Source organism: Tamandua tetradactyla, chromosome 21, assembly GCF_023851605.1.
Source record: "Tamandua tetradactyla isolate mTamTet1 chromosome 21, mTamTet1.pri, whole genome shotgun sequence".
Taxonomy (NCBI): Eukaryota; Metazoa; Chordata; class Mammalia; order Pilosa; family Myrmecophagidae; genus Tamandua; species Tamandua tetradactyla.
The window spans coordinates 56,710,317-56,725,641 of NC_135347.1; the positions used below are offsets into that span (position 1 = coordinate 56,710,317).

The window sequence follows — 15,325 nt, forward strand, 5'->3', positions numbered from 1 at the left end:
CTACATATTAACAAAAAGGACAATTCTCCAAGAAGAAATAACAGTGATAAATGTTTATGCTCCCAATGAAAGAGCTCCGAAATACATGAAGAAAACAATGGCAAAACTGAAGGGAATGATAATTGCTTCAACAATAATAGTGGGAAACTTCAATACACCACTCACCTTCGAGAGATAAAACCAACAGACAGAGCATCAACAAAGAAATAAAGACCTGAATGTGATAAACGAATTAGACCTAATAGACATATATAGATTGTTATACCCCAATACATCAGGATATACATTTTTCTCTAGTGCTCATGGAATGTTCTCCAGGATAGATCATATACTGGGGAACAAAACAGGTCTTTATAAATTTGAAAAGACTGAAATTATTCAAAGCACTTTCTCTGATCACAATGGAATGAAGCTGCAAACCAATAACCATCAAAGAACCAGAACTTTCACAAATATATGGAGATTAAGTAGCACATTCTTAAACAACCAGTGGGTCAAAGAAGAAATTGCCAGAGAAATCAGTAGCTATCTGGAGACAATGAAAATGAGAATACCATATATCAGAACTTATGGGATGCAACAAACGCAATGTTGAGGGAAATTTATTGCATTAAATGCCTATATTAAAAAAGAAAAAAGAGCAAAAGTCAAGGACCTAATTGCTCACCTGGAGGAACTAGAGAAAGAACAGAAAACTAACCCCAAAGCAAACAGAAGAGAAATAACAATGAATAAAGCTGAATTAAATGAACTGAAGAACAAAAGAACAATAGAAAGAATAACATCTTACATTGGTTCCTTGAGAAAATCAGTAAAATCGATGGACCCCTAGCTATGCTGACAAAGAAAAAAAGAAAGGATGCAAATAAACAAAATCAGAAATGAGAGGGGACTCATTACCACGGACCCGGAAGAAATTAAAAAACAACAACAAAGAAAAGCCCAAAGGATACTATGAACAACTATATGTCAACAAACTACACTACTGAGATGAAATAGACAAGTGCCTAGGAACACACGAACAAGCTACACTGACTCAAGAAGAAATAGACGATCTCAACAACCCAATCACAAGTAAAGACATTATCATAAGAAAACTTCCTAAAAGAAAAGTCCAGGACCAGATGGCTTCACAGAGGTTTATCAAATATTCCAAAAAGAACTAACACCAATCCTGCTCAAATATTTCCAAAAAAAAATCGAGGAAAAAAGGAACACCACCTAACTCATTTTATGAAGCTAACATCACTCTAATACTAAAACCGGGTAAAGATGCCATAAGAAAGGCCAATCTCTGCAATGAATACGGATGCAAAAATTCTCAACAAAATACCAGTAAATCAAATCTAACAATACACTAAAAGAATTATAAACCACAACCAAGTGGGGTTTATACCAAGAATGCAAGGGTGGTTCAAAAGAAGAAAATCTGAGCAACAAAAGAAGTTCTCTGGCAGTGACTTTTAGGCATAACCATAAGCAGGTTTAGCTTATTCTTTGCAGGAATAAGTCTCATAGATGCAAATCCCAAGACTGAGGGCTCAGCCTATTGATTTGGTTGTTCCCACTGCTTCCAAGAATATTAAGGAATCTTCAAATGGGGAAGTTGAATATTTCCTCCTTTCTTCCCAGTCACCCAAGGGGACTTTGCAAATACTCTTCCATTCATGCCCAAATTGCTCTCTGATACAACAGGGCATCACAATAACCTGGACAAACCAAAAAGATTTTATGTCCTATTCAAGAGTCCATGTAAGTACGGTGTTCAAGGAAACTGACCATATAAGTCACATTAGGTAATACACTACCCAAAATACAAATTTTGCAGCAAATAAACACCTCTCCCTCTGGTATCACAAAGAAATTGAAGTCTTCAAACGTGAACCATATCATCCTTTACCCTGTATTCTGATTGACCTTAGTCCTATCTAGATCAGCTTCGTTCATATCTCCACTCAAAATCTGATCCCTTTTTCAATTTTTTAAACAGTTCCTATAGGGGGTAGTGTTGACTTTCATAGCTTCAGAACTCTGACTCTGAGTTTCAGGTGTCTCAAAAATACCCAAAGTTTCTGGGAATGACCAGGTTACAAACAAACAGCTCAGTATCTCAGAATTTAGAAGTAACAGTTACAACTCCTGAATATATGTGACTGCTGTAAGAGCTCATAATCTAGAACATTTTACAATAGGCCCCAACCTGATAACCCATGTTCTTGACTTCAATTCACCCAGTTTCTATATTATAGTAAGTCCATACAACTGAGGCAAGACCATATTTGTCTTTGTTTCTGACATTTCATTCAGATGATGGTTTTTAACTATCTCTTGGTAATAATAAATAATGCTGCTATAAACATCAGTGTGCATATGTCCGCTTGTGTCCTTGCCCTCAGGTCCTCTAAATATATACCTAGCAATGGGATTGCTGAATCACAAAACAATTCTATACTTAGCTTCCTGAGGAATGACCAAACTGCCTTCCAAAGCAGTTGTACCATTTGATATTTCCACCAGCAGTGGATAAGTGTGCCTCTTTCTCCACAACCTCTCTAGCAGTTGTGGTTTTGTTTTGTTTTTTTGATAATGGCCATTCTAGTGTGTGTGACACGGTACCTCATTGTGGTTTTGATTTGCATTTCCCTCACAGCCAGTGAAGTTGAGCATCATTTCCTTTGTTTTTTAGCCATTTGTATTTCCTCTTCTGAGAAGTGCCTGTTCATGTCTTTTGCCCATTTTTTAATTGGGTTATTTGTCTTTCTGTTAATGAGTTGAAGTATCTTTTTATAATCAGGATACTAAACCCTTATCTGATAAGTGGTCTCCAAATATTGTGTAGGTGCCTTCTTACTTTCCTGACAAAAAGTGCTTTGATACACAAAAGTGTTTAATTTTGAGGCGATTCCATTTATCATCTCTTTTTTTAATGCTCATGCTTTGAGTGAAAGGTCTAGGAAACCACCTCCTATTACAAGATTTTAAAGATATTTCCCTAGATTTTCTTCTAACAGTTTTATGGTCTTAGCTCTAATGTCTAAGTCTTTGATCCATTTTGAGTTAATTTTGTTATAGGGTGTGAGATATGGATCTTCTTTCATTCTTCTGCATATGGATATCCAGTTTTCCAAACACCATTTTTTGAAGAGGGTACTCCGTCCCAGATGGGCTGTCTTGACAATCGCTTCAAAGATCAATTGTCCATAGATGCATGGGTTTATTTCTGAACACTCATTTTGATTCCACTGGTCAGTATATCCATCTTTATGCCAGCACCATGCTATTTTGATTACTACAGCTTTGGAATATGCTTTAAAGTCAGATAATGTGAGACCTCCTACTTCATTTTTCTTACTTAAGATATTTTTAGCTATTGGAGCATCCTTTCCTTCCAAATAAATTTGGTTAGCGGCTTTTCTATTTCTGCAAAGTAACTTGTTGGTATTGTTTTGAATGTATAAATCAATTTGGGTTGCACTGACATCTTAACTGTACTTACTCTTCTAATCCATGAACACAGTATGCCCTTCCCTATGTGGGACATGACTCTCAGGGGTGTAAAGCTACCTGGCAATGTGGGACAGAACTCCTGGGATGAGTTAGGACCCAGCATCACGGGATTAATAAAAGTCTTCTTGACCAAAGGGGGGAAGGGAGAAATAAAACAAAATAAAGTTTCAGTGGCTGAGAGATTTCAAAGAGCTTATCTCGGAGGTTACTCTTATGCATTACTGGGATATCTTTTCTAGTTTATGGTGTATTGAGCGGCTAGAGAAAAGTGCTTGAAACAGCTGAGCTGTGTTCTAATAGCCTTGATTCTTAAAGATGACTGTGTAATGATACAGCTTTTAAAAATGTGACTGTGATTGTGAAGGTCTTGTGTCTGATGCTCGTTTTATCCAGTATATGGACAGAAGAGTAAAAAACATGGATAAAAATAAATAAATATTAGGGGGGTAAAGGGTAAAATATATTGGGTAGATCGAAATACTAGTGGTCAATGAGAGGGAGGGGATGGGACACTTATGCACCATTGCACATTATGGGAATGTACAATGTTAAAACTGCTGTGGAAGACAGCCTGGTGGTTCCTCAGAAAACTACATATTGAGTTGCCCTATGGCCCAACAATACCACTAGTTGGTAAACACCCAGAAGAGCTGAATGCAGTGACATTTTCACAACGATGTTCATGGGAGCATTATGCACAATTGCCAAAAGATGGAAACAATCCAAATGCCCATCAACAGATGAGTATAGATAAACAAATTGTGGAATATACATACAATGGAATATTATGCAGCAGTGAGACAAAATGACACCCCGAAGCATGTGAGAACACGGATGAACCTTGAGGACATAATGGTGAGTGAAATAAGCCAGACACAAAAAGGATAGATACTGTATGATTTCGCTTTTATGACCATAGTAAAGGCAAACTCAGAGGTTTATAATATAGAACATAGGAGAGATACACAAACTAAAGATAGAACAGTTAGCTAATGAGATTGAACTTAAATGTAAGGGAATGGATAAAAGTGAAGGCAGTTCATTAGTACATCTTAAAGTAATATATCCACATTGAAAGTGAACATAATTGAAAGAGACTGTATAAAGACATGTGTCCCACCGATTAACACTACAAATATAAATAAGTTCTTGCATGAACTACTTCAAAGGTATGAATCTTGTTCAAATAATTTATAATATTAGTGTACAGAGGAAAATTACTACTGCATGCTATGGGCTATGTTTAACAGGAAGCCATCAACAGTACCATAGCAACAACAGAGGTAAAAAATGGGGGGGGGGGGGAACAAAAGTTAAGGGGAAGTTTGGATTTTCTATTTGGTGAGGGTGTGTTTATTGGTTATTTTTCTCTTGGGAGCAATGAAAATTGTCTAAAATTGAGAGTACTGATGGACTGATGACTTTGGACCTTATATGTGATTCCCAATGGATGGAGGTTACTGAAGGATACACTGACTGAGAAGTAGAATGATTGAATATTGTGCTGCTACAGAAAGGAATGAAGCCATGAGACATGCAATGTTCTGAATGAATCTGTGGGAAATTATGAGATGTAAAATAACACCACAGATACAAAAGGGCAAATATTATATGGTCTCAATTAGAAAATACTTATAAGAAAATTGGGGCCTAGACTGTAAGCTTTTATAGTAGTTCACATTTAGTCCTGAATGGTAACTGTTATTATTTCTAGACATCAAGAGGCTGTGTTATATATGTATAACCCAGTATGTCTCTAGAACTTTGAGTACCTGTGTGACACCTAAAACACAGAGTAGGAGTTCTACAGTTCTAAAGATCACATTGCCACATGCAACTGTTAAAGAAATTGAAAAAGAGATCAGGCTTCAATTAGAAATAAGAGCAAAGCTGATTGGATTGGGACTAAGATAAATCAGAATACAGGGGTAAGAAAGACATTGTCTGTATTTTAGAATTTCACCTACTCTATGAGATGAAAGGAAGAGAGGTTTATTTTGTCCAAAACCTAAATTTTCTGTAGTACATAATCTAACTCACCTTTATGGATAGATCATTTAAACAATCCAAACACAGGGAGCACAGAATGGGAATGAGGGCTTCTAATTTTGTATAGTTTAATGTAATACCCAGATACATCCCAGAGTCTGTTGAGCAGATAATTAAAAAGTATTGGGCAAAGTCCCCTGAGGGACAGAGAATAAATACGCAACTGTTAAACTTTATGACCCCTGATATTGTCTCAAACATTAAAGACTCCCAAAACAATAGGCCAAGCCCTTGATCTTGAGGCTTGCTCTTGTGAAGCTTATTTATGTGGCAAAGAAGATTAGCCTACCTACAGTTTTGCCTAACAGTAACTTCCAGGGGACCTCGTCTGTTGCTCAGATGTGGTATCTCTCTCTCTAAGCCCAACTCTGTAAGTGAAATCATTACCATCTCCCCTACGAGTAACATGACATCCAGGAGTGAAAGTTTCCCTGGCAATGTGACATATGTGGGATATAACTCTCAGGGATGAGCCTGGCCCTGGCACCGTGGAATCGACAATGCCCTTCTGACCCAAAGGGGGAAAAATGGTAACAAGGTATCAGTGGCTGAGAGTTCAAATAGAATCAAAAGGTGACTGTGGAAGCTACTTTTACACAAGCTTCAGCTAGACACTGCTACTTAACATGGTTGGACAAACCCCAACTAAATCCATTTCAGCCAACCCAAAAGAACGTCTGGAGCTTTATCTGAGATTCTACAAAGGTTCTATAAACTGTGATTAGTTTCCAGAAACCTACAACCTCCAGTTGGGTTCCTAGGCCAGATAAGTCCTGAAACCCAGAGAGGCCAGCCTTTTCAAACTAATAACTAGTTCCATCATCCTATCCCATAATATCCACAGCCCTTTCCAACATGAAATAGTTAGAATGGGCATAGCCCAAATATCTCTAAAGAGTGGGAGAAATATCAAAGCAGAAGGTGGAGTTATAACAAAGAAGATAGGATTTAACAAATGAATATAATTGCTGAATCATCATGCTAATTTATTTTTACTCTCCAGTATTTTGGAGCAGCTAGAAGTAAAAACCTAAAATTGTGGAATTGTAACTCATATCAAACTCTGTGCTTCATAAAAAAAAAAGTTCTGTTCCAAGAGGCATTTTGATAATAGTGCAGAGTACATGCTTTGAAGTCAGATAGACCTGGACTTAAAGTTAAACTCTGAAACTTAACTAGTTGTGCCTTCTTGGGCCATATTTGTGATTTCAACATTTAAGGATCTTGGTATTCTGGTCTATAAACCTTACTTTCTAGGGTTATGAGGATTAGATGTGTGATAACATATGTCAGAGACCCTGGCACAGTAAACAATTAGTAAGCATGCAACTAAATGTTGATACTTTCCTCTGATTCTCATTCTGATTTATTTTTCTAAAATGGAAGCAAGTCTGGCTATAAACATCAGCATGTACCCAACTGAGAAATCGCAAACAGCAAAAATCTTCATTGCCAAATAAATGACAAGTGAGAAAAATAAAACCACACATATACAAAATGCCACTTAACTTTACAGAAGGCAGAAGAACACCCACCCTTTGGATCTTGTGACACTTTTGAATAAACTAAAAGAAGAGATCATTTTTCATAGCTTTCAATGCTTTGCCATTCACATGATCCTAAAATTCAAATGAAGGTACTAAGTAGTTATAGTTTAGCTTATCTCAAATCAATTAATAAATATTAAGGTAACCCAGTTTTGATACATGAAATTTCAACACTAAATATCTAATGTAGTATTAGATTTCATGATGCTTAACTATAATTTTGAAGGCATTGTCATGATGTGCTTAAATTGACTGATTTAGAAATCACATATATTACTATCTAGAATATGTACAGAAACGCTTTATTTTAATTAAGCATGGTGAATGTATTTTCATTGTAAAAAAATAAAACTTACATACTCTTAAGACTAAATCAAGTTTTCAGAGTAAGGCTTTAATTTAAATCCCAGAATATTCTCAAGACAAAGGAACTCTAGTTTAGCTTCTATCTTTAAAAAATATATAAATATCTGATAAATGCTTATTTTGAACATAATTTTAATTCCTTCATATAAAAATGCAGTTGTACTGTATGACCTTCACATGTAAGTAAGAAGTTTCTCAGCCTCTAGGAGACACCATAACTTTTTTAAGAAACAGAAAACGTATCTTATGTCTTGATTTCCTTTTTTTCATTTTCAATCTAGTAATTGTTGGAAACGTTTCTACATTTCAGGCCTCAGGCTTCAAAGGATTGAGAGTCAAGGAGACTCTGAAAATAGTATCCATTTATTTCAGCAGAGATTAGAACCATGTAGTGTGTTACCTTCCTTACTCAAAGGCTGAGCTAAGAATAAAAGCAACCTAGTTTTTGGACTTAAAATCGGGTTTCTGGTTATGTAACTATAATTTCTAAAAAGGTCAAAATATTCCTCTTTATTAAGAAGTAAGAGTTCCAGTCCAACATGTAAAGAGCTTGGAAATCACCACTTCCACCCTCAAAAGAACAAAGCTGAAAAACTAAAAACTAACAACTCTTTCTACATCCATTAACAGAACTGAAGTCACAAGGTAAAACATTGCCCCAAAATTGGAGAGGGAGGCAGATACAGAGAATTACAGCTTCTTTGGCACAGAAATGACCACGAGACAGCATCAGGTAGGAATGCTTAAAGGGTAACTGACTAATTGCTAGAAACTGAGTTTCTGATCTAGCTTGAGAAAGGAAAAACTCTCAAGCCTTTGGCGTGGAGTGGGGGACACAAATTCATAAGTTTTACCTCCCTTGGTTTTCCTTAACAAAAAGTCCTGCCTTCAGGGGAAATTGTTTTACCAGAGCCTAACCCAGGTGAGTTTTATGAGTCTAAACAACTTGGGGGAAGGGAAATATCCAACTCCAACCTTTTCTGATCTTCTACATGAAGGAAAGTAAATACCCAATTCCAGGCCCCTCTAGCTTTTTTCTATTTCACATAAGAGGTGGGGACAAAAAAGTTGAGAAGCACTTGTGAAGGTGCACAGCACAGGGATACAGGCTCTTAAAGACTGGACCTAATTACAGGATTTATAAAATGCTTTCTCTCCACATACCTCTTACCACTCCTCCTGTAGTGTAGGGCCCCTGTACAATGGGGGACTACACCTGAAAGAACTGTAAGACACAGATTCTTATTTAAGATCCTTCTTAAACCCAAAGACAATAGGGGAGACAAAGTCTCACAAGGATACCACAGGAAATGTTAGCCTCTAACACCTACAACAAGCAGCAACCACAGCCTAATGTAGCCAGATAAATAAAACTCACACTAAAACTCTACGTAAGTCTTTTTTTTTTACCTAGTATATCATATCCAGCTTTCAACAAAAAATTGTGAGACATGCTAAAAGGCAAAAAATACAGCCTGAAGATATAAGTCAAGTACTGAAACCCGACTTAGATATGGCAAAGATATTGGAATTATCAGATTGGTAATTTAAAATAACTATGATTAATACACAAAGCCTCGAATGGAAAAAGTAGACAACATGCAAGAACAGATGGGTAGTGTAAGTATAGAGATGGAAACTCTTGAGAGAATCAAAAGGAAATGCCAGAAATCAAATACACCTTAACTGAAATGAAGAATGCCTTTTAACTCATCAGAAGACTAGACACATGGGCATGGCTGAGAAAAATATCACTGAGCTTGAAGATATAAAAATATAAACTTCAAAAACTGAAAAGCAAAGAGAAAAAGGACTGAAAAAAAATGAAACAATATCTAAGAACCACGGGATAATGACAAAAGGTGTAACATAACATATAACAGTAATATCTGAAGAAGAGAAAGGAACAGAAGAAATATTTGAAGCAGTAATGGCTGAGAATTTTCCAAAACTATCGAGACTCCAAACTACAGATTGAGGATGCTCAGGAAACATCAAACAGAATATCAAAAAGCTGCACCTAGGCATATCATATTCAAAGTGCAGAAAATCAAAGACAAAGAGAAAATCCTAAAAGAAGTCAGAGGGGTAAAAAAACAATACCTATAGAAGAACAAGGCTAAATTTACACTAGAGTTTTCAGAAACCACATAGACAAGAGAGTGGTTTAAATGTTTAAAGTATTGTAAGAAAACACCCACCAACCTAGAATACTATCTCCAGTGAAATTATCCTTTCTATATAAAGAGCTCTTAAACTTCAGTAAGAAAAAGACCTCAATGCAAACCTGGGCAATCAAATGTGGTAAAGACATACAATGGTACAGACATACAATAATCAACAATAAATAGGAATGAAGTTCTGTTACATGCTACAACATGGACGAATCTTGAAAACATTGTAAGTGAAATAAGTCAACACAAAAGGACAAATATTGTACAATTTCACTTTTATGAAGCATCTATAATAAGCAAATTTATAAAGATAGAAAGTAGATTAGAGGTGTTCAAGGGCAGGGTAGGGTGGGGTACAGAGTTTCTGTTTCATGTGATGAAAAAATTTTGGTAATGGGCAGTAGTGATGGTAGTACAACACTGTAAATGTAATTAATGCCTTGTATATTTAAAAATGGTTTAAATGACAAATTTTGTTATATATTTTTTATTACAGTAATTTTAACGGAAAGAAATCAATTCTACGTAATAAAAGTATGTATTATAAACTTCTGGGCACCTTGGGGAATGGTGCCATACTGGGGGCTGAGTGTGGGTCTCTGCTGCTGGCAGATTGGGCACTCAGTAGTGGCTGTAGCCAGGTACTTGGTGAGCGGAAGTCCATTTTGCTGAGCTCATGCATAACCTCCATCCCGACCACCATGACCACTTTGTTCATGAGCCCATTGGGCAATGACAGGAGTTGCTGGGAAAAGAGGCTGACTGGTATCCACAGAAGAGGTCATATTATTCACTTGATTATTAAAACCTTCCTCTGCTGAAGTCACCCTCTGGTGTGCATTCACACGGGACACAAATATGTTCATGTTTTCAGCCCACTCAAAAAGGTCTATCCACATACCTCTTCACCAGACCTCTTTGTTACCAATTTTCTAATTATGGTCTTTCCAAGTCCTTGACCATTCAGCCAAACCATGAGCAACAGACCATGAGTCAGTATACAAACACACCTCTGGCCAGGTCTCCTTCTAAGCAAAATGAACAACCAGGTGCACTGCTCGAAGCTCTGCCCACTGGGAGGGTTTCCCCGTCACCACTGTCATTCAAGGACACCCCAGAAAGAGGTTGTAGTGCTGCAGCTGTCCACTTCTGGGTGGTACCTGCATGTCATGCTGAACCATCTGTAAACCAGGCCCAAGTTTTCTCTTTCTCAGTCAATTCACTGTAAGGAACTCCTCAAGAGGCCATAGCTCTGGTCTGGGAAAGAGAAGGTAATGTGGCAGGAGTGCAGACCATGGACATTTGGGCCACCTCCTCATTTAACTTACTTGTGCCTTCAGGACCTGCTCTGGCTCTATCTCATATATACCATTTCCATTTTACAATAGAGTGCTGCTGCATATGCCTAACTTATGGCTTGGTGGGCCAGACAACACCCAGCTCATGTTTGGCAACTCAGGTCTCATGGTAACTTGGTGGCCCAAGGTTAAGCGTTCAGTCTCTACCAAGGCCCAGTAGCAGGCATAGAGCTGCTTCTCAAAAGGAGAGTAGTTATCTGCAGCAGATGGTAAGGCTTTGCTCCAAAATCCTAAGGGTCTGCATTGTGATTCTCCTATAGGGGCCTGCCAAAGGCTCCAGACAGCATCTCTATTTGCCACTGACACTTCCAGCACCATTGGATCTGCTGGATCATATGGCCCAAGTGGCAGAGTAGCTTGTACAGCAGCCTGGACCTGTCACAGAGCCTCCTCTTGTTCAGGTCCCCACTCAAAATCAGCAGCTTTTCTGGTCACTCACTGAATGGGCCAGAGTAGCACACCCAAACGAGGAATATGTTGTCACCAAAATCCAACGAGACCAACTAGGCGTTGTACCTCTTTTTTAGTTATAGGAGGGGCCAGATGCAGCAACTTATCCTTCACCTTAGAAGGGATACCTGGACATGCCCTACACCACTGGACACCTAGAAATTTCACTGAGGTGGAAGGCCCCTATTTTTGTTGAATTTATCTCCCATCCTCTGACATGCAAACACCTTAACAATAAGTCTAGAACAGTTGCTACTTCTTGCTCACTAGGTCCAATCAACATGATACCATCAATATAATGGACCAGTGTGAGGGAGAAATGATCAAGGTCCCTGTGGCCAAAATTAAGACATAGGGCTGGAGAGTTGATATACCTCTGAGGTAGGACAGTGAAAGTCTATTGCTGACCTTGCCAGCTGAAAGCAAACTGCTCCTGGTGGTCCTTACTAATAGCTATTGAGAAAAAACCATTTGCCAGATCAACAGCTGCATACCAGGTACAGGGGATGTATCGATTTGCTAAAGCAACGATACCACAACCAGAATAGAGGCTGCAATTGGCGTTACCACCTGGATGAGCTTACAATAATCTACTGTCATCCTCCAAGACCCATCTGCTTTCTGCACTGGCCAAACAGGAGAGGTGAATGGGGGTGTGGTGGGAATCACCACCCCTGCATCTTCAAGTCCTTAAGAGTGGCAGTAATCTCTGCAATCCCTCCAGGAATCTGGTATTGCTTCTGATTTACTATTTTGCGAGGTAGGGGCACTTCTAGTGACTTCCAATTGGCCTTTCCCACCACAATAGCCCTCATTGCATGAGTCAGAGCCAACGTGGGAATTTTGCCATTTGCTCAGTATGTCTATTCCAATTATACATTCTGGAACTGGGGAAATAATTACAGAATGGGTCTGGGGGCCCACTGGACCCACTGTGAGACAGACCTGAGCTAAAACTCTTATTGATCACCTGGCCTCCATAAGCCCCCCAGTGTAACAGGGTTCTCCCTCAAAGGGACCTGGCCTCCCCTTCATTCAAGGGGCTCTGAGTCTGTAAACTGTCTCAAGTCTGGAACTTGATTAAGGGGCCATGACTCTGTGTTTTTGTAATTCAGGTTAGACTTCTGTTCACTTAACCTATGACTGATTTGTTTATACAGCTCAAACAAGAATTTAGTAGACTGCCCATCTATTCTATTTCTAGATACCCCATGATTTACTAGCCAATGCCACAAATCTCTGTGAGTCAGATTATTTTGACTCCTGCTTTGAGTTTCCTATTATAATAGCCACGTCCACCCTGTCTTTGGCTTCTGCCAACTCAGGATTCAGTCATTCCCATTGTGTTTAAGGATTCCAGCTCAGTGACAGCAGTTTCCACAGTAATATCTGACTTACAGAGAAGTGCAACTACAGAGCTCTTCAGCGATGATGGCGCTAGTCTCAAATTTATTTCTCACTGTTCTGGTAAAAGGTACATCCTCTGGACATTTCTGGGGTGTAAGAGCAGGCTTTGCATGATAAATCCACTCTAACATTCCAATATCTCTAAGCCTCTGATCCCCTCATCTACATTATACCAAGGCAGTTCTGGCATTTCAACCTCAGGTACTGTCGGCCACCTTTTGATCCATGTTTCAACCAACCATCCAAACAAACTGTTACCTTTTGATCCATGTTTCAACTAACCATCCAAACAAACTGTTAATGCCTTTTCTAATCCCTAAATTGTAACACTGAATGCAGAATCTCTGCTTGGTGGGCCCATGTCAATAATTTCAGCCTGATTCAGCCTTATATTCCTCCCAGCATCATCCTACACCCTTAAAATCCATTGCCACACATATTCCCCTCATTTCTGTCTATATAAATTGGAAAACTCACACAGTTCTTTTGGAGTATAATGTACCTCCTCATGTGTGATGCTTTGCACCTCACCTCTAGGGGCCTGTTGGGACTAGTTATAGGTCTGGAAGAAATGAGGGGTGGTGGGGGTGGGGCATGAAAAGAACTAGAAATATCTTCCAGGCCATTTGCTTCAGGGCCTTCATTTGCAGTTTCATCTGGTGAAACAGGATTAATTATTCTAGGGCTAATCCCTTCAGGTGGAGGTTGGGTGGCCAACTCCTCAAGGCAGGTTGGAGGTGGGACAGCTATGTCCTCAGGGTAGACTATTACAGGGTTATCTAGAGAAGACTCAGCAAGACCTAGGGTTTCAACCTCGCCCTCGACATCATTATCAACCCATATGTCACCATCCCATTTTTCAGGGTCCCACTCCTTTCCAATCAATGCCCTCATTTTAACAGCAGACACCATGCCAGATTGAAATTTCAGTTTATGTTATAAAGTTGCTACTCTAACAATAAGATTCTGAGTCTGATTTTCAGAGATCTCAAGTCTACGGCTACAATACATTTGATTTTCCTTCAGGACACTCACAGAAACTTCTACATCTGTTAGATGTTATTAAGCTTCTTGTTCGAAGCCTTAAGCCCATCCCTTTCACTCCTTAATGTATCCAGTGTATCTAACAACAACCAGCCAACATCTCTATACCTACTATTTCCACAAAACTCTGTAAAGATGTCAAAAATATTACCCCCCAGAGCCTGGCTTTGTACAAGCGAAGCATTAAAAGAATCAAATAAAAAAAGGTGATATTCTGACTATCTCTTTTGCCAACTCATTCCATGGATTGGCAGTGTCGTTCTGATTATGGGACTCAGATTCCTTAGTGCCTCTGAGTCCAGTCAGAGTAAAAAACCATTCATAAAAACTCACTTTTAAGATTCTGTTTCTTAAGAACCACTCCTGGTACCAAGTTGTATTACTTAGGGTTCTCTAGAAAAACAGAATCAACAAGAAATATTTGTAAATATAAAATTTATAAAAGTCTCACATAACCATGGAACATAGAGTCCAAAATCTGTAGGGTAGGCTGTGAAGCTGATGATTCCAATGGAGGGTCTGGACGAACTCCACAGAAGAGGCTTGCCAGCTGAAGCAGGAAAAGAGCCTTTGTCTCTTCTGAATCCTCCTTAAAAGCTTTCCAGTGATTAGATTAAGCATCACTCATTGCAGAAGACACTCCCCTTGGCTGATTACAAATGGAATCAGCTGTTGATGCAGCCAACTTGCTCTGATTTAATTCTATGAAATGTCCTCACAGGGACAGACAGGTCAGCACTTGCCCAACCAGACAAACAGGCAGCACCACTTGGCCAAGTGGAAACACGAACCTGACAATGACAGGGGGATTGCTCTTTTATATATGTACGCTGGTTTGAAACTGTTGTGTACCCCAGAAAAGCCATGTTCTTTTATCCTCATTCAGTATTACTGGGTGGGATCTTTTTTACTGTTTCCATGGAGATGCGACTCATTCAACAGTGGGTGGTAACTTTTGATTAGGTGGTAACTTTTGATTAGGTGGTTTCCATGGAGATGTGTCTCCACCCATTAAAGGTGGGGTTGTTTATTGGAGCCTCTTAAAAGGGAACCATTTTGGAAAAACTTCAGGGCTGACAGAGCCCATACAGCCAGAGACCTTTGGAGATCAAAGAAAATGCCCCCAGGTAAACTGCTGAAGAAGCCAGGAGAGAAAGCTAGCAGACATCGCATGTACCTTCCCAGCTGACAGAGATGTTTCAGACGTTATCAGCCTTTCCTGAGTGAAGGCAACCTCTTGTTGGTGCCTTAATTTGGACATTTTCATGGCCTTAGAACTGTAAACTTGCAACTTAACAAATTCCCATTTCTGGTTATATTGCATTACTACAGCTTTAAAAAACTAAAACAGTATTTTTATCTTTTGTGGTGACTTTTTTTAAAAGAATGAGTGCATTTTACCTGTGTATAATCAACATACGGC

General features: G+C 38.8%; 1 protein-coding gene across 20 annotated transcripts in view; it reads right to left on the reverse strand.

Annotated features, from left to right (window-relative positions):
• Nucleotides 1–15,325, reverse strand: part of POLK (DNA polymerase kappa) — an 84,601-nt gene that overhangs the window by 61,888 nt on the left and 7,388 nt on the right. For 3 of the 20 annotated variants that reach the window (XM_077139427.1, XM_077139424.1, XM_077139420.1), the window contains one exon: nt 14,354–14,491. The exons of the other annotated variants lie outside the window; for them this stretch is intronic. The gene's annotated coding sequence lies outside the window, so the exon portion shown is untranslated. The remainder of the gene's footprint in view (nt 1–14,353; nt 14,492–15,325) is intronic. 20 annotated transcript variants of the gene reach the window in all.